The 27,488-nt window shown below is 36.5% G+C and overlaps 1 long non-coding RNA gene across 2 annotated transcripts in view; it reads left to right on the top strand.

Annotated features, from left to right (window-relative positions):
- Nucleotides 1-2,000: 2,000 nt before the first annotated feature.
- Nucleotides 2,001-27,488, top strand: part of LOC129059479 (uncharacterized) — a 139,895-nt gene continuing 114,407 nt past the window's right edge. The window contains exons 1-4 of one of the 2 annotated variants that reach the window (XR_008525404.2): nt 2,001-2,473; nt 4,039-4,129; nt 6,634-6,716; nt 6,853-6,984. This is a non-coding gene — a long non-coding RNA (uncharacterized LOC129059479). Of the gene's footprint in view, nt 2,474-4,038; nt 4,130-6,633; nt 6,717-6,852; nt 6,985-27,488 lie in introns of those variants that run through there. The other variant, XR_008525403.2, reaches the window with a different exon arrangement.

The raw sequence follows: 27,488 nt of genomic DNA, 5'->3' as shown, positions 1-27,488 counted from the left end.
AGAGAAGAAAAAAACAAAAGACATAATCCAAATTTGAGAACTGCAAAGGTAGTTCATTGTAGTGACACTATAGAATACAGATGGCCATAAAATCAACCCTGGTCAAAACCCTGTCTCTTACTTTTAACAAGTTACTTGCTTTATCTGGTGTCCTCTTGTCCTTATCTAAAAAATAATGTAGGTAAACAAGTTCTTTACCTTTTTTTCAAATTATAATTATTTATGATCCTATGGATTTCAAAACATTTGCTTGAAATTCTATTATGGACTAAAAACTTTTTCTAAAATGCTGTTAATATCATATTATCTGTGAAGTTAATCAACCTACACAAAATTTTAAGACCAGTGGAGATAATTTTATCAGCTTTATCATATCTTTACTCAATTTAATTCTTGAAGCCTAAACCTGTTATCCAAAAAACATTTTATGAAACTTTATTTGGCATAGCCATTAAAAAGCAGGAAATCCAAATCCTGCATCCAGTCTTGCGTTATTTCTTGCCTACCAAAGTTACTTGTTCAATAAACTATATTTATACATTTTTACTAAGCAATATAACAAGTTAATTCATAATGAACAAATCAATCAATCAATCAATCATCTTAAATAGAATTTATTTTCCAATTGTATTTTGCAGATTATTCCTGGAATGAGCTTTGGTTTAATCCAGATACATATATTACAGATGGTGGAGTGAGGTCACACTAATAAGTAGTAAAAAAAATTTGGTGGTTAGAGCCTTTTAATAGCTTCCATGAAAACATTCTTCTACCTACCTAGGCATAAGGAAAATCCTCATGTCCTTAACATTAGCCAAGAGCAGACATTGAGATGTGACAGAGTGCTGGCAGACCTCGCAGCTCTCTCCTGCTCTCGGAGCCTCCTTGGCCTCAGGGCCCACTCTGGCTGCACTTGAGGAGCCCTTCAGCGTGCCGCTACACTGTGGGAGCCCCTTTCTGGGCTGGCCGAGGCCAGAGCCAGCTTCCTCAGCTTGCGGAGAGGTGTGGAGGGAGACGTGCGGGCAGGAACCGGGGCTGTGCGCACTTGTGGGTCAGCCCGAGTTCTGACTGGGCATGGGCTCGGTGGGTAGCACACTGTGAGCGGCTGGCTGGCGCCGCTGGCCCCTGGCAGTGAGGGGCTTAGCACCCAGGCCAGCAGCTGTGGAGGGTACGCCAGGTCCCCCAGCAGTGCCGGTCTGTTGGAGCTCCTGCCAGAATTCTCGTGGAGCCTCAGCTGCCTCCCCGTGGGAAGGGCTTAGGACCTGCAGCCTGCCATGCCTGAGCCTCCCCTCTCCGGGCTTCTGCACAGACTGAGCCTCCCCTACGAGTGCCGCCCCCTGCTCCACGGTGCCCAGTCGGGGAGACTGGCGGGCAACTCCACCTGTGCCCTAGAGCAGGATCCACTGGGTGAAGCCAGCCGGGCTCCTGAGTCTAGTGGAGACTTGGAGAACCTTTATGTCTAGCTAAGGGATTGTAGATACACCAATCAGCACTCTGTGTCTAGCTCAAGGTTTGTAAATGCACCAATCAGTACTCTGTGTCCAGCTGATCTGGTGGGGACTTGGAGAACCTTTATGTCTAGCTAAGGGATTGTGAATGCACCAATCAGCACTCTGTGTCTAGCTCAAGGTTTGTAAATGCACCAATCAGTGCTCTGTGTCTAGCTGATCTGGTGGGGACTTGGAGAACTTTTATGTCTAGCTAAGGGATTGTAAATACACCAATCAGCACTCTGTGTCTAGCTCAAGGTTTGTAAATGCACCAATCAGCACTCTGTATCTAGCTAATCTAGTGGGGACTTGGAGAACTTTTGTGTCTAGCCCAGGGATTGTAAATGCACCAATCAGCACCCTGTCAAAACAGACCAATCAGCTCTCTGTAAAACAGACCAATCAGCTCTCTGTAAAATGGACCAATCAGCAGGATGTAGGTGGCACCAGATAAGGGAATAAAAGCAGTCTGCCCAAGCCAATAGTGGCAACCGGCTGGGGTCCCCTTCTTCACTGTGGAAGCTTTGTTCTTTTGCTCTTTGTAATAATTCTTGCTGCTGCTCACACTTTGGGTCCCCACTGCCTTTATGAGCTGTAACACTCATCGCAAAGGTCTGCAGCTTCACTCCTGAGGCCAGCGAGAGGAATGAACAACTCCAGACGGGAGGAATGAATAACTCCAGACGCGCCGTCTTTAGAGCTGTAACACTCACCATGAAGGTCTGTAGCTTCACTCCTGAAGCCAGCGAGACCACGAACCCACTAGAAGGAAGAAACTCGGAACGTCTCTGAACATCAGAAGGAACAAACTCCGGACACATCACGTTTAAAAACTGTAACACTCACCGCGAGGGTCCATAGCTTCATTCTTGAAGTCACTGAGACCAAGAACCCACCAATTCTGGACACAACATAACTCTGTGGGTTTTGGTTTTAAACATAAGAAAGACAGAAGAAAATAGGCCAGAGAATTAGAAGACTTGGTTGGTGCTGTTTTTCTCCTATTTAGTAGCAGTGTCCCTAAGTAATCCATTTATCTTCCAGAACTTTAGTTCTCTCTTCTTTTAGCATGTAGAACACAACTACCTTTAGTTCTGTTATAATAATCAAATGAAGAAATACATTCGAAAGGTCTTTATAAAGTCTATGGATAAGGAAAGTGAATGAGGTGGAATAGATAAGGAAGTGGATGATGTGGAGGTCATAACTTTGAGGAACAGAGAGAAAACTTTGAGGGTCATGTGGGGCAGTCAGGAGAGTTTATCTGAAGGAAAAGGTGACTGGTTATTTAAAGGGTTCCATGAATTGATGAATTGTGTATTTTTCAGTTGCCAGATATAACTTCGATTACTGTAAATAATACAATTTTATGAATATGTTTTAATTGTTTTAATTGCATCTAACTCTTGCTAGGAGCACAGGTGTGTCATCACCCTGATGATATCCTCCACCTCCAAGATTTATTTTCCATACTCATTCAGGATACGAAAATTGTCAGAAAAGAGTTGGCAAAGAGGATATAGACATAGCCCCACACATGCCACAAGGCTGCACCACCTCCATTCATTCCTGAAAATTATTTGGTTATCTGAGGACCACTCCATCCCTAACACTGTCAAGACATTTATTTACCCTCTCAGAAACCACAGTATTAAAATAAGCCCAGCATCTGTTTCGCCTTTTTGTGTTCTAGTTGCAACTAGTTCTTTATTCAAATTTTACTTAAGCCCATTTATGGTGTTACAACTTGGACTATCTTGAATAAAACTTTTACTAAAAAGGCCTTGGAATCCAAATTGCAGTATGATGGGCACTCTTTTTAGTATTCACAAGAATCCCCTTTATTGTAAAGAACTTAGCAATATTCTGTTTTTCCTCCTGTAGTCTGGGTTACCGATGATGACCAAAAATGGTCCGTTGATTCTGAGCAAGAAATTACCTTCCTCAGCTTCACACTATATGTCATTAGAGTGACAATTGGTGATCACATATTTTGATCACCTGGAGAGTCTCTCACAGGCCCTTAGCCTGTAACCCTCCATTTCCAGATGTCCATTATGCCTTGGTTTATAGAAGCTTTATTCTACGGCTAGGCATAGCCAAAAGCCTTGTTGTTGAAAAGAAAATTGTACCTATAAGCTAGAACCAGTACTGGACCGTTTGGTGTATCATATTTAGTCCATTGCCAAATGACATGATGCTGGAGAAGGCCAATCATCTCTTAGATCTCTTGAATACTTGGGAAATTTCCTGTGAATATCAAAGGGAAATTGTACATTTATGGATGACAGTGCCACCATTACATGTGATGAAGCTTGTTGGGGAGCTACTGTTTTTCACCCTGTAACTGAAATACCTGATAAATGATGAGGCCCAAGGGTTAGCACAATTACCTGAACTTCGAGCAGTTATCTTAACAATGAATTTTCTTGAAAATAGTAAGCCCTGTCAGAACACTTTTTACAGACTCTTGGGCAGTGGCCATTTATTTGACTGTCTGATATAGCCAATGGAAACCACAATTTCTTATTCTAGTATATTCCTTTAGGGCAAAGAATTCTGGAGTCTCATACTGCACAGATTTTGAACATGTGTGCTACAAATCAAAGACACATCTCTACACATACTAAAGCTACAATGTAAGTCCCCACAAACATGCTCCTTTCCCCTTCAGAGTTGGTCATTGTAATTTTGAGTAATATTATTCAAATTACATAATTCCTCTTTAGGCATCATTAAAATGAATGGTCAAAGCATTCAGTTTATTGCTTAAAATACATAATGCTGGGCTTTTGAACAAAATGTTCAGTGGAACTTCTGGCTTCTTTACCAACCTGAGGCTACAGGCCTCATAGAATATCACAATGATTTATCTAAACAATTTCAAATGCAAATAAATGAAGCAAGCTATTTCAATCATCACTTAAACATCAAAAGTAAATTATAATAAAGCATTTGATTCTAATTTTGATGATTGACTTCTGTTATCTTTCAAGCCCCATTTCCCCTTTCTTCCCCACAGCTGGGAATGCTGATAAGAAAGCCTGGATGCTCTGTAATTTGGTGCCAGTAGGAAGCTGAAACCTGGCTCTTGTGAGGCACCCTTTAGCGCAGCTTTATCCCTTCACCACTGTAAAACCCCAAGCCAGTTACTCCTCTCTGATATTTTGGCTCCATCTGCACTTATTTGGAATTATGTGAGACCCTTTCCCACATTCTTTCCTCAAAACCTTCTTATATGAGTAAGAAATTTGTTTATGCCCTCTTGGTGCATGTGTGGTATCACCAGTCTATATATCTAAATCAAATTTGGGGTCAGGTGGTCCCTCTCCCCACTGTTAAATGACAGCAGTGACTTAACTGTAATTTCAGCCTACCTTTCAAAAAGATAGTCCTATGTGGCTATTTCTGAAATGAAGTGAATGTGTAACTTTGAGATCCAAGCATGTAGTAGCTGGTGTGTCTCCTGCATATATCTCACTTTGCCTGCTATGTATCCATGGGACTGTGTTTTTACAGTTGATTTAACTAGGTCTTGAGACTAAGAAAAGATGCCTGATCTTCATCAGACTATAAAGAGTGACAAATATACCTTTATAGTTAAGTCGCTGAAATTTTTTTTACCTGTCTATTAGGACAGCTAGAGTAAATTACCTTAATACACAAGATGGTGTTTTTTGCTTCACATATTCTCACTCTATTCCATGCTTGGACCCGCCTGAATGTTATCCAGCCCTCTGTATAGTGTGAGCAGATAGGCACTTTGCTACTGTGTCAGGAAAAACTTCTTAAAAGTTTTCTGCTAACAGTCACGGAGTGTGAATTTCCTTGTTTTTGTTAGTTTTGTGTGATGAAAAACTCTATCTGGTAACTCAGATCCAGCACTTAGTTGTAGAATGACTTAGGCAAAGGTGATAATATAGGGTTTATATAGATATGAAATAATAAAGGTGGTATCACAGTTTTGGGGAGGACTCCAAAGAGGATGAAAAATGTCCATCTAAGAGTGATACTGTAAAGTGATGATGAGGTGAGGTGCCAGTTGGCTATTCATTGAGTGTTGCTTTTTCCTCCTTCCCCAGCAGACATGCCAGCTACATGCAATCAGAACACCTTACAGAATTTTCAGAATTCCTCATTTTGAGCCTCTCGGGAGATCCAGAACTGCAGCCCCTTCTTGGGCTGTTTCTGTCCATGAACCTGGTCACAGTGCTTGGAAACCTGCTTATTTTCCTGGCCATCAGTTCTGACTCCCACCTCCACAAGCCTATGTACTTCTTACTCTCCAAATTGTCCATGGCTGCCATTTGTTTTGTCTTCACCATGGTCCAAAAGATGATGGTAAACCTCAAGGCACAGAGCAAAGACATCTTTACTCAGCCAAGTGGTAGTCCAATTCCATTCTAAATGTGTAGTCTTATCAGATTTCTTCTAATTTAGCAGAAATCTGTCGTTTTAATCTTCTAATACTCACTGGTTCTAATTCTCCTATTTGAATCTAAAGACGTAAACTAATTATTCTTTTGTATGAGACTTTCAAAATAATTGAAGACAGTTATGTCCTTTTCTTGATAATCACCATACTTTCTTCACACTAATTGATACACAATTGTTCATAAGTCATGGATTTTCTACTCAAACAACCTTTATTCTATCATCTTATGCTTCTGGTTATGTAACAGCTGACTCTCAATGCTTTATTTATTTTTTAAACATGATGATTACTATTAACCTCTTTGTAAGATTTAAAAATATCTTTATGCACAGTAGTTATCTCAATAAATTATAACTATTATTATTTTAAAAAATAAAATAAAGGTGGTATCTATGAGATATATGAGATGATGTTTATAAATAAAGTCAGTTTACATGTACATGGTTTTATATGTGATAAATTTACATGTAAAAGGCTGCTGTCCATTTCAAGAACCCTGACATTTTATTTATTTTCATTATCGTAGTTATCATTGTTATTTTTTCTTGTGTTAAATCAGTTCCTAATCCAGAAACAACTTAGCAATAAATGTTTATTTGATAAGTTCCTAGGATGACCTTGATTGAATTGGGTATAGCTTTATTTTGCTGTTATGGAGAGTGAATTGAAAAAGAAGAACCTCTTGATTTGGATTTTTTTTTCTTGTAGACAAAACCACAGTCAACATGAATTCCAAGTGATAACACTTAGTGTCCTGGGATGGAGTGCTGAGAGAAATCCGGAGGATTCAGGTGAGAAAACATTAAGATGATAGTAATTTGTAGTATATATAACTTAGATTGGCATTTGTAGCCTTTATCTGTATATCTACTTTTGTCTCCTATAATTCTGTGAAGTGTTCTATTATTCTATTATTATTTTTTATAGAAAAGCCAAATGAAGCTCAGGCAGGTTATATGACTTAGATAAAATTCATTGGTTCATGAATAATGAAGCTGAGTCTTCGATTCCAGAAGCTGTACATTTCTTCTTTTGAAGAATAAAAACCTTCTTAAAAGTTTTGCTCATATGTTGTGTGTGGTGTATAAATGAGATGCATCATTTTACTTAGAAAAATACAAACTTCCTACACTTTAGTCCTCCTATTGTTCCTTTGTCAGAAACAGAATGTTAAGTAGTTAGAAAAATCAGCATGCAAGCATGAAATTGGAAATGGCAGGCTAACACTCTTAAATTTTATTAGAGGATGAAAAAAAATAAAATAGCCCAAAACCTCTTACACAAAATGTTTGATGTATGTGGCCTACTCCCCAGTTTTTAAATATTGGGTATTTCTATTTCATTTTTCAAAAATATGACTGCCATACAGAACCAATTCTGCATTGTGTAAGGTAATAAGAGATGAAAGTGTTGCTCTGTGGATGGTATGTGGAACTACCTATGGTGTCATGCATTATTGTATCAGACATGAAGTGCCTGGGTACAATGATCATGGGGACTAACAAGTCTTTGGTTTTTATTTATAAGCACAATTAACACTATGGGTTATCTTCTAGCCTGTTTTGTTCATGAATTAATCAATTCCTCCTCTGCCACTGTCACACCATGTCAGCCAACATGATATGCTAAATGTCGCAGCTATTCTACTAGGCTAGTGTCACTTTTTCATTTCTGCATTTCAATGTCTTAATGATCAGTGAAATTACATCTTCATTTTAAGCTCCCTTGTTATTGAAAACACAAGACTTTCTATTAATTGAAGCAAAATAAGTGCTAAATAACCTATTTAGCACTTTCAGACTAACCATGTTACTCTGAAACCTCTGTATCAACTCCTCCCTAACTGAAGTTGTCAGTGATAAGAATGAGAAAATAGAAGCAAGTAATTCAGTAAGAATATTTTTTAAATTATGAATTTTAAAATCGTTAGTGTTGGCATGTATCTAAATGTATTATTATGCAAATGTCCTTTATCTTCTTAAGCATTAGGAGACTTCAATTGTAGTTTTATCTTTTATAGACTAATGACACCTACAATGATAGTAAAGGAGTTGGGACACAAAATATGAATTTATATGAGACTCTTACATATGGTGGGCCATGAATCAGAGGATAGGCCTTAAAGGTAAAGTTGAATCTACAATAATAATATAGGTAAAGTTTGTCACTATCCTCAAAATCTTATAGGACAGCCAGGTCATTTCAATGACTGTCTTTAGTCAATTGTAATAGAATAAAATGAGGATTAGAATTAATGGAAGAAAAATGTTTGTCTTTAAAGAAGATTTACTTAGTGGTAGCCATGCAGGAACACACTCATATTGCCAAATATCTTGATATCACTAAATAACTTATAAATATAGAATTTTATGTGAAATCTCCTAACTAAAAAACATTGATGACAGAGTAATGATAGAATTTTTAAAAACAAAACAATAGAAAATAATTTTTTTTTTAAAAAAGTATCTAGCTCTAAAGCCTAAGATTCCATTTTTTGCCACCTCAGCTTAGGTTAGTGCATTGGATTTTTATAATTCCAAACAAAAGACATATATCTTTTCATCAATAATATACTGTCACTGAGTCCTGAGAGGTAGTAAAGTAAGATGTTTTTGAGGAATAAACTTGACACTCAAATGCTGAAAATCTGTACAAGCATGAAATTGCTCAGTTGATAGTTACCGTGTATACTGCAATGAGCTACTACTTGTTGGAACGTAGAAAACTCCCTTAAGGAAATTTAACCTTTATTCTGTATATAAAAGGCTCTGAAAATCAATTTAACTACCAATGATGGCTCCCAGCTATCACATAGTGTTTATACACAAAAGCATAAAATAGAATACAAATAGTGAATGTTTATATTTGTGAATAGCTTTGAAGAAACATATCATGAATGTCACTAGTCTAATATGATTAGATCATGTAAAATGTCATTAAGCTAATAAATGTTTATGGTGATTAGCTATGTAAAAAGAGCAATGTAAGGATTACCAGAAATCCTTATCAATTAAAAATCAATTCTACATAACGCATAACATGTAAAACATATATGCAGCCGAAAATCTTAATGAAACTTTGACACATTCTTGGGCTACTGTTTAGTGTGTGGTCTAAGATCATCCGTTGTTCTGTCTCTATAAATATGCCATACTCTATTTTAGGCTTTCAATGTCATTTGAATAGAGCATTATTGCTTTGAGACAGCAAATCAGATATTCTCATAAAGGGTGCATTTCTAAAAAACAGCCTTATTCCAGGTTACTACAAGTCAAATTGACAAACCAACAGGTACTTCCTGAAAACTTGTTTAGTGGATCACCTGCTAAAATCCATTATGGATATTAGCGAGATGTAGTTTAGGAACTCAGAATCTGATGTGGAATAAAGATACTCAGTCATAAATAATTAGAGGACAATATAAAAAGTGTGGGATAAATGCTCTGTTATTTCAAGGGGGAGAAAAGTCCATGTTACTTGGATAATCAGCAGGGCTTTCTACATGTGGCTAAGCCAGATCTTGAAAGAGAAGTAGAATTTTAGCAAGTGGGAAGAGCATAAAGAGCCATCAATAAATGTAGGCTATTCTCTATCTCATGGGATGAACATCAGACTATTACATTAGAATTTGTTCTTGGAACATAACTTAGGCATTAGTTTATCTCAGTATACCAGGTTTCTTTGATAACGAGCTACTCTGTGACGAGGACAGATTTTTTTTTTTAAGCATTTAGTAGCTGGCATATGCCAGTAAGGGCACATTTTTGTTAATGAAGAGAAACATTATATATCTTGGCATTTTATAACGTGGTATGTGTATCAGTCAGAGTTCTCTAAAGAAAGAAAACCAACAAAATACACGTGTTTGTATTAAGAAATTTATCTTAAGGAATTGCTTCATGTGACTGGGAGCTAGCAAGTTTGAAATCTATAATACAGGCAAGTCCTAAATTTTTACTACATGCTGGCATGCTGGAAACTCAAGCAGGAGATGATTCTTCAATCTTGAGGCAGAATTTCTTCTCCTGGAATACTGTTTTCATCCTTAAGTCATTTCAACAATTGGATGAGGATCATCACATTATCAGAGGTATCTCTTTAACTTAAAGTCAACTGATTATAGATATTAAGCACATCTACAAAATACTCTCCCAACAACACCTAGGTTAGTGTCTTTTTACATAACTGAATAGCCTATTCAAGTGAATCAACAAAACTAAGCACAATAGTGTGTATTCAGGCTATGGATTCTGGAGTCAGACATCTTGGAAATGGACCAAGATACCACCAGCATGTGAAGTTGGGCATCTCAGACAGTCTGCTTCTCAATTATTTCTTGAAAATAAGGATGAATATAAGATAAGCTATATCATGAGGAGGGTTTGAGTGTAAATATGCTAATATATGGTAAGCGCTTGGAAAAGTCGTTGGTACAGAGTAAGTGTTGAGTAAGCATTAGCTCTTACTGGCATCAGGGTATATAATCCTGTGTAGGGATAACTTGACAGCAACAGAATTTGAGATGTGATATTTTGTTTGTACTCTCTCATAATCTTAGTAGAAAATATTAGTGGTATAAGAAAAAACAACAACAACAAAAACTAGGGACACACATAGATGGGTACTAATGTAGTTTTTTAAAATCCCAAAATCCTTCTCTCTGTTAAAAAAAAAAAAAAAACACTTTACATCAAGTTGTCATTTGTTTGTTTGGTTATTTCTTTATTTTAGCTATGCAGCATTTGGTTGTAACCATGATTTATGATTCACAGGGGAACTTAGCCAAATATCTGAAAACATCTGCACTTGATCCATATGTTTACGTCTAACTACCAGATGTTAAACATGTCAGAAGTTTATATTTATTTTCATTGTCTCAATACTTTTGTGAATTAGCCAATTCACAAAACTGCAGTAAACTAAAAGAACAAACCAGAAAATAACTAGAAATAAGTTTTTAATAAAATTGAAAATATTCAAGAGTCATGAGCATTCCAAAATATACTTTAGGATTTTGAGCATAATCTGCCACTAGAATATGAGATAAGAAATAAAATTCATCTTACACAAAAGCTTTGTTGTTGCTTTTGCTTCAAGGAAAAACCATTTAACATATTGATAAACATAGAGCTAACCAGAAACTTATAATTTGAAATATGTTGATAGATATTCTGTTAAAAAATAGGATTCTGAATTCTACACCTCTAAAGTTTCAAAAGGCATATCATCCCAGTCAAGTCCCCAAAAATTCCTATAGTAAGAAAGAAAGCAGTTTCAAATTCCATGTTCATAAAACATAGTTGATCACAGGGTTTGTGACCTCTTTGCCATAGGATCCTAGTTCATTGATTCTGAATTATTGGTTGAGGGTAAAGACCCATTTAAGACCTATCATTTCGGTTTTAAACACACTTCCCAGGTAAGTGTTCTGTCCATTGACGTTTATGAAGCATTCACCAGGCTGGGTGTGGTGGTGCACACCTGTAATCCCAACACTTTGGGAGCCTGCAGCAGGCGGATCACCTGAGGTCGGGAGCTCTAGACCAGCCTGACCAACATGGAGAACCCCATCTCTACTAAAAATGCAAAATTAGTCGGGCGTGGTGGTGCATGCCTGTAATCCCTGCTACTCAGGAGGCTGAGGCGGGAGAATCACTTGAACCCCAGGAGGTGGAGGTTGCAGTGAGCCGAGATCGAGTCATTGCACTCCAGCCTGGGCAACAAGAGTGAAACTCTGTCTTAAAAAAGCAAAACAAAACAAAAAACATCCACCTAAGCTATGACACAGGAAGTAGGAAAGCTGGAGCTGTGGAAGGGAAATATTAGATAATATCTGTTGGGCTGGCCTCATAGAAGAAAACAAAACAACAGTAACTCTCCACACCAAATAATTTTGTAGACTCCCAAGAGAACCACTGTAAAAATATATCATCCACTTGTGATAGTTCCTTGAATTTAATGGTTCATTTCTTGAGGTAGGAAGATAATCTCTTTAATTTATAAATTTGCTAAAATAACTTATCAAGTATTGCCCTAATGTGACTCTCTGAAAGGGTGACAGACTTTGCAATATAATGCAGTTATAGTCCACCTGTTATTAGTTCTCCTTTTGCATTTCTGACACCTATATGTTTAAATTGCATTACTCTTCAAGATTCTAGTTTGGTTTCTCCAACCATGTTCAGATGAGATATCTGAATACTTTCCTTCACTTTATTCTCTGTGCTTGTGAATGCAGACAGGTACGTATGCATGCAAACAAACCTTTTTCTACAGATATTCTAGGTTCAAAAACTTTGATTAATTAGGGTAGAGACTAAGCCAAAACCCATCAAAACAAAAAGAAATATTAAGATACTATAAAGAAGCAAATTTAAAAATTGTTTCTCTTGAAACATGATCTAAAAGGTTATGAACAATATAGGAATCTGCTAACACTTGTTTATTGAATACTGTCTTCATAAAAGTGCAAAATAATTCATTGTTCCAATAAATTTTACCTGAACATACCACCTTTTTTTTGATATGTTATCTGCTCCTTGAGTTTGTCACTAGGTAGAAAGCAAGCAAGCAAACACGTGTTCAGGAAAGTTATCTTTTCATGGTTTCTTTAGCAGCATGGGTGAGTTAAAAAGTAGTTTATATTATGTTTCTGAACCTTAACAGAGGTGAAAGAAAGACTTCTGGAGAGAAAAATATTTTAAAAATAATTTCACTTTTTTAAATACTTAAATCTTTTAAAAACAAAGTAAATGAAAATGTAGATGCATATTTCTAAATTTATTATTCTTTCTTTTCTGAGCAATCTATGATCCTACAACTTCTGGTGCATACTTCACTTATTTTTAATCATTACTGAGCAAATTGGCAATCCTAGCTGTACGTTTCCGTTATTTATACTGTCACTGTGATGGCAGTAGAACTTAACATGCCATTTGTTTATGATGCGCCCATATAATACAGTGGCTGAAACCTTGAATTCCTGTTGTATTAATGTGTTTATATTTATGCAGAACTTAGAATATCATCATTTTAAATATTTAAAGTGTCAGGTTTAAATACTGGTAAGTTAGCTAAAATAAAAATATTTCAATATGTATAGTAGGAAATACACAATAGAACATACATACACAATATAATAAAATATATGTATATATTTTTTATTATACTTTAAGTTCTGGGATACATGTGCAGAATGTGCAGGTTTGTTACGTAGGTATACATATGTCATGGTGATATGCTGCACCCATCAACCCATCATTTACGTTTTAAGCCCCATATGCATTAGGTACTTGCCCTAATGTTCTCCCTCCCCTTGCCCCTCACCCCCTGACAGACCCCCGGTGTGTGATGTTCCCCTCCCTGTGTCCATGTGTTCTCATTGTTCAACTCCAACTTATGAGTGAGAACATGTGGTGTTTGGTTTTCTGTTCCTGTGTTAGTTTGCTGAGAATGATGGTTTCCAGCTTCATCCATTTCCCTGCAAAGGAAATGAACTCATTCTTTTTTATGGCTGAATAACATTCCATGGTCTATATGTGCCACATTTTCTTTGCCCAGTCTATCATTGGTGGGCCTTTGGGCTGGTTCCAAGTCTTTGCTATTGTGAATAGTGCTGCAATAAACATACATGTGCATGCGTCTTTATAGTAGAATGATTTATAATCCCTTGGGTATATACCCAGTAATGGGATTGCTGGGTCAAATGGTATTTCTGGTTCTAGATCCTTGAGGAATTGCCACACTGTCTTCCCCAATGGTTGAACTAATTTACACTCCCACCAATAGTGTAAAAGCGTTCCTATTTCTCCACATCCTCTCCAGCATCTGTTGTTTCCTGAATTTTTAATGTTTGCTATCCTAACTGGCGTGAGATGGTATTTCATTGTGGTTTTGATTTGCATTTTTCTAATGACCAGTAATGATGAGCTTTTATTCATATGTTTGTTGGCTGCATAAATGTCTTCTTGAAGTGTCTGTTCATATCCTTCACCAACTTTTTCATGGAGTTGTTTGTTGTTTGCTTGTAAATTTGTTTAAGTTCCCTTGTAGATTCCGGATATTAGCCCTTTGTCAGATGAATAGTTTGCAAACATTTTCTCCCAATCTGTAGGTTGCCTGTTCACTCTGATAATATTTTCTTTTGCTGTGCAGAAGCTCTTTAGTTTAATTAGATCCCATTTGTCAATTTTGGCTTTTGTTGCAATTGCTTTTGGTGTTTTAGTCATGAAGTCTTTGTCCATGCCTATGTCCTGAATAGTATTACCTAGGTTTTCTTCTAAGGTTTTTATGGTTTTTGGTTTTACATTTAAGTCTTTAATCCATCGTGAGTTAATTTTTGTATAAGGTATAAGGAAGTGGTCCAATTTCACTTTTCTGCATATGGCTAGCCAGACATAATCAATCATCAGATTCTCCAAGGTTTAAATGAAGGAAAAAATGTAAAGGGCAGCTATGGAGAAAGGTCAGGTTACCTATAGAGGGAAGTCCATCAGACTAATAGCAGATCTCTCTGCAGAAACCCTACAACCCAGAAGAGAGTGGGGGCCAATATTCAAATTCTTATTGTTAAATAAGATGTCTGGCACGTGGTTGTTATGTCACAGGATCCTTGGGGTGTTGCTTTTCTGGCTGGAAACCTCTGTGGCCAGTGACACCTTTGCCCAAGTTTTCTTGGGCCCACTGGGCTTGTTACATCTGGCCTGGCAGGTAGTGCTTAGCTCAAACTACCAGCCTGGATTTCACGTCTGCCAAGGGTGAGCCTAGCACTGACCAGTGAGGGATGTGTGAGCAAGCGAGCATGCACTCCAGCCACTGTGCACAACCAGGCATGCTGGCTGCTGCTGGGTAGGCAGCTACAGGTGCTGGCATAGGCACTGTCTCCCTGCAAAGCTGTGACCAGGTGTACCACAAGCAGCTTCCATGGCTGGCACTGAGGAATGTGGTGGCAGCTGGAAGCTTGGAGATGCCAGGAACTACATTAAGGGTGTCACAGCCCTAGCTCAGGGAGTTCCTAAGTCTGAGTTCCCTAGCAGGTCACAGATCTTCTCTCCTTCTCTTTTGTCTCCTTCTAATCACCTGCATTGTGACAAGCAAGGGGTCTGTTTCAGCCCTGTTCATGTTACAGCTCTTTCAGCCTTGCCATTCAGTTGTTCTTGAGTTCTTGTCCCACATCCAGGAAGAATGAGGCCCATGGACATGTGGAAAGTAAGCAAGGTGAAGAGGTACTTTATTGAGCAATAGAACAGCTCAGAGGAGACTGACAGTTAGTAGCTCCTGTCTGCAGACAGGGCATCCCAGTGAGTGTTCAGCTCTTAGCAGAGAGGAGACCCACAGTGGGTAGCTCCTCTCTGCAGGCAGGTTGTCCCAAGGAGTCTGGCTGAGTCCAGGGTTATTATGGGCTTCAGAGGAGAGGAAGTGCCTGCTAACTGGACCATGGGCAGACATGGGCAGGCCCAGAAAAAGCACCATCAATTCTCACTCTGATCCATGGAACTGGAAGCCTGCCCTCAGGCTTTAGGCCATCTCAGACCTGAAAGTGGGGCTTCCCCCACTTTCAGCCTGCACAAACAGCAGGCTGTTTGTGTTGAGGGGCACCTGCAGGCTGGTGCCAAGCCACCCTCAGCACCCCCTTGGCCTTCCTCTCATGGTCATTGGTGCTCAAAGTCCCGAGGAGGCTGAGGTGGCAGGGGACTGGTGTGTCAGCACTGCCCTGAGGACGTGCACACCCAGCCAGTTGCAACAGTGCTAGGGCTCACCCTCAACTTTGCTCTGAAATCTCAGTGGGCACCAGGAGTGGGGACAGGCTGGGCAGAGGGAATAGGCATTTCCAAGCCTGCAGGGGCAGGGGCAACTTCTGGGACTCCAAGAGCACAAGAATTCCCAAGTCCACAGCCATGGCTGTGTAGCTGCAGCTGCATCTGAACCTGGGAGAATGGGGCTCCCAACCCTCCAACTCAGAAGAGGTAAGCTTCTGCCAGTTCCTGGCTCCCTCTGGTTCTGTGGAGCACACGGCCCAGGTATGCCTTCCCTGCTGCAGCTGGCATCTTAGCAGTGGTTACTCCAGATGGGCCATGGCTGCCATCATTACATCACTGTTAAGGTTCAGGTGAAACAATAACCCTGGTGAGGGGATGGATATTAACCTCAGGAAAGTAATACACCTCTTCAGATGCTAGATAATATTTTTTTTCAGTAACTGTGTTTGTTTCATTCTTAGCCTGAACTATTGAAATGTTACAGGATATATTTTATTTGGTTAATTGCCTAGAAAAATTCAAATACATCTTTGTCTAAGGAAACAGCCCATTCAGAGTTTCCAAAATGTGCATTCAAAAACCTGAAACCAAATATGTTGATATTCAGCCAAAAAACATAAGACATGGGGAGTTTCATGACAAATTCTTTTCTGCTTTTGTTAGGCAGAATGTATTAAATACATTAAAATGTATCATTGCATTTGAATAATAGATTTGCATAATGGGAGAGCTCTTTAAAGATATTCTGTTTCAACCAACCAGGAAGTTGCTCCAGGAAGCCAGGAATGGTGGATGACTCCCTGCACTGAAAAAAATTGGGCTGGGTTTATGAATGATGCTGGGGACACTGCACTGTAGTTTTATTCCAAGCAAGGGAGAAAAACTGGCCCATCCTGCATATCCTCAACAGGCTCAGGGGTGTTAAAATTACACCTTTGGCCGGGCATAGTGGCTCACGCCTGTAATCCCAGCACTTTGGGAGGCCAAGGTGGGTGGATCACGAGGTCAGGAGATCGAGACCATCCTGGCTAACATGGTGAAACCCCATCTCTACTAAAAATACAAAAAAAAAAATTTTAGCCAGGCATGGTGGCGGGTGCCTGTAGTCCCAGCTACTGGGGAGGCTGAGGCAGGAGAATGGCGTGAACCCAGGAGGCGGAGCTTGCAGTGAGCCAAGATCACGCCACTGCACTCCAGCCTGGGCAACTAAGCAAGACTCCGTCTCAAAAAAAAAAAAAATTACACCTTTATATATCACAACGATGACATAAAGTGGCTTTTAGGCCCACAATCTTATTAGTGAAGAAAATAAGTGGTACAAACTACTGCTTTGGAATGTTATATATGAATGAGTTGTGTCAGCATCATTTTAACAATCCTCTTCAGTTAATATTTTTACTTTTTAAATTTGAGCTTATTTTTGGATATTCTTTAAGTGCCCCTAGACCTGTGCTGCCCATTAGAGTAGCCACCCAGAACTTCTGGCTACTGAGCATTTTAAATATGACTATGGCTACTAGTAATCTGAATTTTTAATTTCCTTTAATATAAATTTAAATTTAAAGAAATATTTATTACAATTATGACAAAACTTTTAAGTAACTTTGGAACAGTTGGATATAGGGCTCTACTTTTTAAAGTAAATTTATATTTATATTTAATTCGAGGTTAAGTATTTCTGAGGAAAATGTAGCATCTGCATTCAAATATACATTATATTTCAAGTATTTCATATCAAAAAATTATGAAATTATCTCATTACTGTATCTAATAATATTTATTACATTTTGAAATAACATTTAGGATATATTTATTTAAATAAAATATACTATAGTGATAGTATTTATAGCATCTGTTTCTTTGTGCTTTTTGAATATGACTAATTGAAAATTTAAAATTACATATATAGCCCACAATATATTTCTATTAAAGAGCCTTGCCCCAGATCATGGTTCATAAATCTGACCCTAACTCCCATAACACCTGTGGTATAACCACCTTTCCCCAATTCCATACTGATGACAGAGTTTTTCCTTAGTAACTTGAAGGTATAAAGAGATAAATAATATTGTGTGTCCCTAAATGCTGATTCTATTTATCTTTATATGAAATTTTGGAATTGGGAGTGTTCCAGAGTTAGTGAAAAAGTTCAAGATACTTTACCAAGTTACATTTCAGTATCAGATATAACATTTATATTTTATATAACAAAAATTAAATATAGCAATATTTTAGTACAAATGTGTATCTTGCAATATAATATGTCTCATGCAATATTTCAATTCGTTTAGAACATACTTGTACTAAAAAAATTTGTTGTTTATCTGAAATTTGAATGTAACTGGGAGCCTTGTATTTTATGTGACATCTCTAGAAATTGGGTATGATTCAGAGTAGGAAAAAAATATCATTTTCAATAAGTGATAGAAAACTAAAAATCAGTATGGGAAAAAAAGAACCTTGATAAATGTTGCAAACTATACTATAAAAATGGTTCTAAAATGTGCAGATCTCAATGTGGAAAGTAAAACAGGAAAATATTTAGTTGATAAAATAGTAGATTATCTTCATGACTTTATGGTAGGGAAAGTCTTGTTAACTTTGTTAATAAAGCATTAACCCAAAAGGAAAAGATTGATCAGCTAGATTTCAATAACAGAACTTCTATTTCTTTTTTAAAAGGGATTTTAACTTTTTATTTTTATTTTTTATCTTTTTCAACTTCTTTAAGTTCAGGGGTACATGTGCAGTCTGTTACACAGGTAAACTTGTGTCATGGTTGTTTGTTGTACAGATTATTTTATCACTCAGATACTTAAACTAGTACCCATTAGTTACTTTTCCTGATCCTCTCCCTCCTACTACCATCCATCCTCTGATAGACCCCAGTGTGTGTTGTTCCTTTCTATGTGTCCATGTGTTTTAATCATTTAGGGCCCACTTATAAGTGAGAACATGCAGTATTTGGTTTTCTGTCCCTGTGTTAGTTTTCTAAGGATAATGGTCTCCAGCTCCATGCACGTCCCTGAAAAGGACATGATCTCATTCTTTCTTATGGCTGCGTAGTATTCCATGGTGTTTTGTGCCATATTTTTGTTATGAAGTCTATCATGGATGGGCATTTATGTTGATTCCATGTCTTTGCTATTGTGAATAGTGCTATAATGAACATATGCATGCATGTCTCTTTGTAATAGAATGATTTACACTCTTTGGGTGTATACCCAGTAATGGGATTGCTGAGTTGAATGGCATTTCTGTCTTTAGGTCTTTGAGGAATTGCCACACTGTCTTTCACAATGGTTGAACTAATTTACACTCCCATCAACAGTGTGTAAGTGTCCCATTTTCTTCACAACCTCACCAGCATCTGTTATTCTTTGACTTTTTAATGATAACTATTCTGACTGGAGTGAGATGGTATCTCATTGTGATTTTTATTTACATTTCTGTAATGATCAGTGATGTTGAACTTTTTTCATGTGATTTTTGGCTGCATGTATGTCTTTTGAAAAGCCGGGTGCGGTGGCTCATGCCTGTAATCCCAGCACTTTGGGAGGCCTAGGCAGGTGGATCACGGGGTCAAGAGATCAAGACCATCTCCTTGCCAACATGGCGAAACCCTGTTTCTACTAAAACTACAAAAATTAGCTGGGTTTGATGGTGCTTGCCTGTAGTCCCAGCCACTCAGGAGGCTGAGGCAGGAGAATCACTTGAACCAGGGAGGCGGAGGTTGCAGTGAGCCAAGATAGTGCCACTGAACTCCAGCCTGGGTGACAGAGCAAAACTCCATCTCAAAAAAAAAAAAAAAAAAAAATTAGCACTTTCTAGCTGTCAGAAGGCAGCAACTTAATATAATTACAACATTTTAGTCTGAGACAGTAGTGGAGAGTATTGAGGCTTCTCCCTTGGATGTTTGAGACAGGGAGGCAATCCAACTCTAAGTCCCTTTAGATTCACAATCAAAATTGAACTGTATAGTTCCTATACTCAGCTCCTTCAAGGTGTTTAATAATAAATGACAAATTTTTGATGACATAAACTGTATATATATGTTGAGTAATAAGAGTAATTATTTATGTGGATATACAGATGGCATACTTTTTTATATGTTTATTTTCAAATAACTGAAAGTTATTTGAAACTCAATTAGCAGCAAGCAAGCAGATGTCCATTATTTTAATGTATTCCCAGTTCTATATAAAGTTCATTTTTACCTTTACAATTTCAGTTCATGGATTTTTTTAAGAAAATACACATTGTTTTTCAAAATCTGACGATGAAAAACAATATTGTAAGACTCTGGCATTTTCTTTGTTAAGTTTTATTTTTAATTGGAAAATAATAATTACATGCATTTATGGGATACAACATGATGTTTCAATATATGTATATATTGTGAAGTAATCAAATTCATGTTGAGAAAAGTAACATTGCAGCATTCAGTTTCTATTCAGAGACATAAGTATAGGCCTGTTTGAAGAAGTCCATTTTACTAATATATTCAAACTCTTATCACTTTGCTATTTCAATTTAGGTAAATAGATAAATAAATAGATTTGTTGGGAATGCTGTAGTCAAAATATCACAAACTTGAAGTGCTCAGATATGACATTTAATAGGAGAGAGAAAAATGACTTGAAAACATTATAATTGAAAATTATATTGATAGTTAAAGCTGATAAAAAACTAGAAATAAAATTCAATTATTTTAGCACTATCAGTACATCATACTTAATGTTGAGAAACCCAAAGCTTTTCCATTAAGAATAGGAACAAGACAAAGATGTCAACCACTCGTCTTAAAAGCATACCCAAAGTCTTGTCTTAATGAAATAAGACAATAAAATAAAATAAAATGGTAGAAAGGAAGAAATAAAACTCTTTGTTCCTTGAAGACTTGATCATCTATGCAGAAAATCCAGAAAAATCAGCAGCAACAACAAAAACCCCACCTGGAACAAGTAGTTATAGTGCGGTTGAATGATACAACAGTAATACACAGAAGTCAGATGCTTTTGTATATACAAGTAATGAACAAATAGAATCTGAAAATAAAAAGTTAATATCATTTACATTAGCTTCCCACAAAATAAAATGCTTAGGTAAAAATTTAACAAAATATATATATATCATATGTGAGAAAAACTACAAAATTCAAATAAAAAATCAAAGAATAACTAAATAAAACATACTCCATGTTAATGGATAGAAAATTTAATATTGTGAAGTTTTCAATTCTTACCAACTGGATCTACAAATTCAACATAATCCCAATCAAAATCCTAGCAAGTTATTTTGTAGATTTCAACAACCTGATTGTAGAGTTTATATAGAGAAGTAAAAGACGCAGTGTAGCCAACACAACATTGAAAGAGAAGAAAAAAGCTGAAAGGCTGACACTACTTGACTTCAAGACTTACTATAAAGCTACAGTAATTGAGACAGTGTGACATCAGTTACAAAACAAGACAAATAGATTAATGGAACAGGATAAAGAGCCCATAAATAAATCAACATAAATACAGTAAACCAATATTTGAAAAAGGAGCAAGTGCAATACAACAGATCCGAGTTGCTGTTGTTGTTGTTTTCAATGAATGGTGCTGGAAAAACTGGGCATCTGCATGCAAACATATTAATCTAGGTACAGACCATACACCTTCAAGAAAATGAATTCAAAATTGATCATAGACCTCAAGGTAAAACAAAAAACTATACAACTCCCAGAAAATAATACAGGAGAAAAACTAGATAGCTTTGGGTTTGACAATGACATTTAAATTTTAACACCAAAGACATGATCTATGAAAAACAGAACTGATAAGCTCTACTTCATTAAAAAATAAAAAAAATTCTGCTCTAAGAAAGAGAATAAAAAGTCAAGACCCAGACATAAAGAAATTATTTTCAAAAGGCATATCAGATAAAGGACTCTTATCCCCAATACACAAAAGAATCTTAAAATTCAGTAATAAGAAAAAAAAATTAAAAATTTGCTAAAGACATTGACAGACACCTCACCAAAGAAAATATACAGAATAAGGATATGAAAAGATGCTCCTCATCCTAGTTCATCAAGGAAATGCAAATTAAATGGGATATCACTGCACACCTATTAGAATGGCCAAAATTCAGAACACTGACAGTATAAAATGCTGATGACAATGTGCAGCACTGGAACTCTCATCTATTGCTGGTGGGAATACAAAATGGTGCACCACTTTGGAAGACAGTTTAGTGGTTTCTTGCAAAACCAAACATACTCTTAGTATGCCGTATAGACAACACATTTCTTGATATTCACCCAAGATAATTGAAAAATTGAAATGTATGTCCACAAAAAAATCTTCAGCTTTATTAATAGTTGCCCCAAATTGGAAGCAACTAAGATGCCCATCAGTAGGAGAATAGATTAATAAACTACAGTGCACCCAGACAATGTAATATTATTTAGTGCTAAAAAGAAAGAAGTAATTAAGTCATAAAAAGGCACGGAGGAAGTTTAAATGCATATTATTAAATGAAAGAGCCAATTTGAAAATATCATGTACTATATGATTCCAACTATATGACATTCTGGAAAAGGCAAAACTATGGAGACAGTAAAAAGATGCAGTGATTGTCAGGGGCTAGGGGAAAGACAGGTGAGTAGATGGAGCACAGAGGATTTTTAGGGCAATGTAACTGTTCTGTATAATAATATAATACAACATACATGTCATTATACTTTTGCACAAACTCATAAAATGTACAACACCAAGAGTGAAACTTAATGTAAATTATGGACACTGAGTAATAAAGATGTGTCAGTATAGGTTCATCAGTTGCAACAACTGCACCATTCTGGTGGGAGATGCTAGTAATTAGGGACTATGCTTGTGTGGGAGACTGAGGTATATGGGAAATTGTTATACCTTCTCAATTTTTCTCTGAACCTAAAACTGCTTTAAAAATAAAATCTGTTATAAAATTAAATTAGCATATCAAATTGCATTTTTGTTATTAATCATTATGAATAACAAATGTCCTTTGACAGTGGTTTGAGGAGACCAGGTATTTTGGACAAGCTGTTAGCTGACTTTTCCAGGGCAAAAACAAAACACAAATGGAAGAGTGTATTATATAGTTCCTTTCTCCATGTTACCCTCTTCTTAGAACCTACATAAATTTGAATGGGAACAATGCCAGACCTCAACAAAGACAATTGTCAATATGTATACTGGATATAAAAGTTTGTATTTATGGCACAGGGCGATAGATGGAAACGGTGATTGGGGTGCTCTGGATAGCCTAGCTTTGAGAATATGTATATTGACACAATAAGTATATATGTCGAATAACTTTACTAATGGTTTCAGAGAGTGACCAGATGAAGGCTATTGCAATCTTGGTCACCCTTCACAGTTGAGCATGGGCATGGTTATACAGGAGAGTGGGTTTTTACATTACAGAAAAAAAATCTTGTGGTATAAGGGAGGGATTTTCTTTGTAGCCTTCTCCAATGACCAAGACTATAAAGCTCATTAATATGTTTCATTCATTAGATTTTTTTTTACCAAATTTGCAGCTGCTCCACTGTTTATTGAAGGAATGTGCTTGACTAGCTCTACAAGGTATATATTATTGTCTCAAAAGAACTGTATTACTAAAAATAAACAACTTATTATGAATCATATATGCAGGGCCATTTCTAAGTTCGACTTCTATTATAATTTTATATTGTGTTCAAAATATGTTTTGTTTGTGATGATTGTTTTATCTGATTCAAAAATAAATTTTAAAAGTAAAATGTTCAAGTTAAATTTTTTGACATATTTTAAAATGTATAAATTTGTATATTAGGTATGAATATACAGTTATGTGTTTAAATTGTATCTGTAAAAATAATACAATTTTGTGATTTTATATTTATCTGATTTCTAACTATGCATCACTTGAAAATAAAGTGCAAAGTATCTTTTGTGAACAGTTTGAATAAAGGGATTTTTTTTTCTAATAGAGAACACACTATCAAAAAGTTCAATTTATAAACTGTTTAGAAAGATAAAAATGTATGGATATGCAGGGGAAAAAATGTACTGCAGCTGTATAAAGTAGACTTTAGATATAGACAGACATGAAAATGGGAAAAGGGTTATCCAAGACGCAGTAACTAGGAAAAAAAAGAACCAAACTGGGTTAAGAAGAATGACAGAATTTGAGGGTAACAAAGCAGAGCAACAAAATACCCCATCAAAACTAGAGAATTCAGAGCAGTTATGAGACTGGGTCTGGAGAGAATCCTTGAGCTGCACACACAAATGCACATACATACAGTCTTAGGAGTAGGTGAATTGGAGCTCCTAATGGTGTCAAGATTGTTCACACACACACACACACACACACACACACACACAAAATAGCATAGAAGAATTTGGAGGGATTTCAGAGAAGAGAAGATAAATTGTGTCTAGTTCAAGGAATGATTTCATTTTATTTTTCAATTCATTATACAATCATCCAACAGCTATTTTTAAGTAAACAAATTCAAACAACTTTCAATAAGCCAAATATACAAGATGAAGAATATATGCCACCGTTTATGACCTACTTATTTAGTTGTAATTGATAAAGTAATTGTATATATTTATGGTGAACAACATGATTTTTTTTTTTTTTATTATGCTTTAAGTTCTGGGATACATGTGCAGAACGTGCAAGTTTGTTACATAGGTATACACGTGCCATGGTGGTTTGCTGCACCCATCAACCTGTCACCTACCTTAGTTATTTCTCCTAATGTTATCCCTCCCCTAATCCCCCATCCCACAATAGGCCCGGGTGTGTGATGTTCCCCTCCATGTGTCCATGTGTTCTCATTGTTCAGCTACCACTTATAAGTGAGAACATGCGGTGTTTGATTTTCTGTCCTTGTGTTAGTTTGCTGAAAATGAGGGTTTCCAGTGTCTTCCATGATCCTGCAAAGGACATGAACTCATCATTTTTTATGGCTGCATAGTATTCCATGGTGTACATGTGCCACATTTTCTTTATCCAGTCTATCATTGATGGGCATTTGGGTTGGTTCCACGCCTTTGCTATTGTGAACAGTGCCTCAGTAAACATATGTGTGCATGTGTCTTCATAGCAGAATGATTTATAATCCTTTGGGTATACACCCAGTAATGAGATGGCTGGGTCAAATGGTATTTCTAGTTGTAGATCCTTGAGGAATCGCCACACTGTCTTCCACAATGGTGGAACTAATTTACACTCCCACTATGATGTTTTGAAATAAGTATACATTGTAAAATGACTAAATTGAGCTAATTAACATATTCATTTCCTCACATACTTATTTGTCTGTGGTGAGAATGCTAAAAATTTACTCTGTTAATGATTTTCAAGTATACAATAAATTGTTATTAATTACAGTCACGATTTTGTACAATAGAACTACGGGAGAGTGTACAATATTCAAAAATCAAGCAGTGATTTAACTGTTAGGAATGGAGGGACACATAGTAAGGATATTCTATACAGATATTTTAAATAACCAAAGAGAAAAAACAGAACAGACAAGATTATAAATATTTTCAAATGCTCAGATTCAGTTTTCTGAGCAATTTGGTCAAGTGTGGATCAATCGAATGTCAGTACTTCCAGAAATTTTGGAATTGAATACTTGACCTTTAGTTTTTCAATTATTTGCAACTAGGTCTGAAAGACTTAGTCAAAATGTTTTTTATGATTACGCAAAATCTTTAATTACAAAAAAAAGCAGGGGCATAGCAAATTAATGTAATTCATCACAACTATTAGTTGGGAAGAATGAAACATAGCTGTCTCTTTTCTTGCACCAAGAATGATTAAAATATAGTCCAATCTTCATATGATGGCTCTGGAATATAGCATTAGAACAAAAGCCTGCTGGAAGGAAAAAGTATGGAAGATTATTTATAAGCCATAAATTCAGAGCCATTCTCTGCTCCAAATATGCATTGTTCATGATGATTGCTTTGTCCAATTCAAAATTTCAGCTAGGGTTGCAAAACGGAAAGAGGAACCTAAATATATAAATAGTACAAATGGCTAGTTACATAATCATTTTTCATGATTATCTTGGTAACAGTATTTACCATGACTATGAATCATGAAAGTGTTCTTGTAAACATTTCCAAATTAGTTATTGGAAAAAGAATTATTTTTGAAGATAATAAACTTAACAAATGTAGTTTGGGATTGCTAAAAATATTATAACTCCTTATATATTTAAAATGCAATTAAGGCACTATAATCTATTAAAATATTATTTTTATTAAACTGTACTGATACTTTAAGATAAAGTTATTGCATGTATAAAAATAAAATTTCAGAGTGATTTTACAATTAAATTATTACCTAATACATTTCCAAATCTTTTATTGTTTTTATTTTATTTTTTATAGCCCAACTGTATGTTTAATTAAATTCTTGTCAAGTAAAGCAGTGTTTACATGAGTTTAACGGAGACTTATAATACCTGCTGACAAACCAGATATGTACTTGCATATTTCTAAAGTGGAAATCGGGCTAAGTAAAAATTATTTTACATTGCTTTGGCTTCATAAAATAAGTTAGGGAGGAGTCCCTACTTTTCATGTTTGGAATAGTTTCAGTAGAAATGGTACCATCTCTTCTTTGTACCTCTGGTAGAATTCAGCTGTAAATCCGTCTTGTATTCGGCTTTTTTTGCTTGGTAGATGATATTGTTAGGCTTTGTGTCCCCACACAGATCTCATCTTGACTTGCAATCCCCATAATCCCCACAAGTCAAGGGAGAGACAAGGTGTAGTTAATTGAATCATGGGGCTGATTTGCCCCATGCTATTCTCATAATAGTGAGTGAGTTCTTACAAGATCTGATAGATTCATAAGGGGCTCCTCCCCCTTTACTGGGCACTTCTTCCTGCTGCCCTGCAAAGAAGGTGCCTTGCTTTCCTTTCAACTTCTTTCATGATTGTAAGTTTTCTGAGGCCTCCCAGCCATGCTGAACTGTAAGTCAATTGAACCTCTTTTCCTTTCTAAACTACCCAGTAATTATTACAAGTAGAAAACAAACATCATCCTGATACCAAAACCTGGCAGAGATACAACCAAAGAAAAAAACTTGAGGTCAAAATCTCTGATGAACGTCGATGCAAAAATCCTCAATAACATACTGGCAAACTGAATCCAGCAGCACATCAAAAAACTTATCTACCACGATCAAGTTGGCTCCATCCCTGAGATGCCAGGTTGGTTCAACATACACAAATCAATAAATGTAATTCATCACATAAACAGAACTAAAGACAAAAACCACACGATTATCTCAAAGGATGCAGAAAAGGCCTTCAATAAAATTCAATATCCTTTCATGTTTAAAACTCTCAATGAACTAGGTGTTGAAGAAAAATACCTCAAAATAATAAGAGCCACCTATGACAAACCCACAGCCAATATCACACTGAATGGGCAAAAGCTGGAATTTCAAGCATTCCCCTTGAAAACTGGCAAAAGAAAAGGATGCCCTCTCTCACCACTCCTGTTCAACACAGTATTGCAAGTTCTGGCCAGGGTGATGAGGCAAGAGAAATAAATAAAGGCTTTTCAAATAGAAAGACAGAAAGTCAAATTATCTTTGTTTGCAAATGACATGATCCTATATCTAGAAAGGCCTGTCATCTTGGCCCAAAAGCTTCTTAAGCTGATAAGCAACTTTAGCAAAGTCTTTAGATACAAAGTCAACGTGCAAAAATCACTAGCATTCCTATACACGGACAACAGACAAACAGATAACCA

This window comes from Pongo abelii, chromosome 4 (assembly GCF_028885655.2).
Source record: "Pongo abelii isolate AG06213 chromosome 4, NHGRI_mPonAbe1-v2.0_pri, whole genome shotgun sequence".
NCBI classification, from domain to species: Eukaryota; Metazoa; Chordata; class Mammalia; order Primates; family Hominidae; genus Pongo; species Pongo abelii.
The sequence above is the reverse complement of the archived record's forward strand: the minus strand, read 5'-3'. Positions and strand labels throughout refer to the sequence as shown.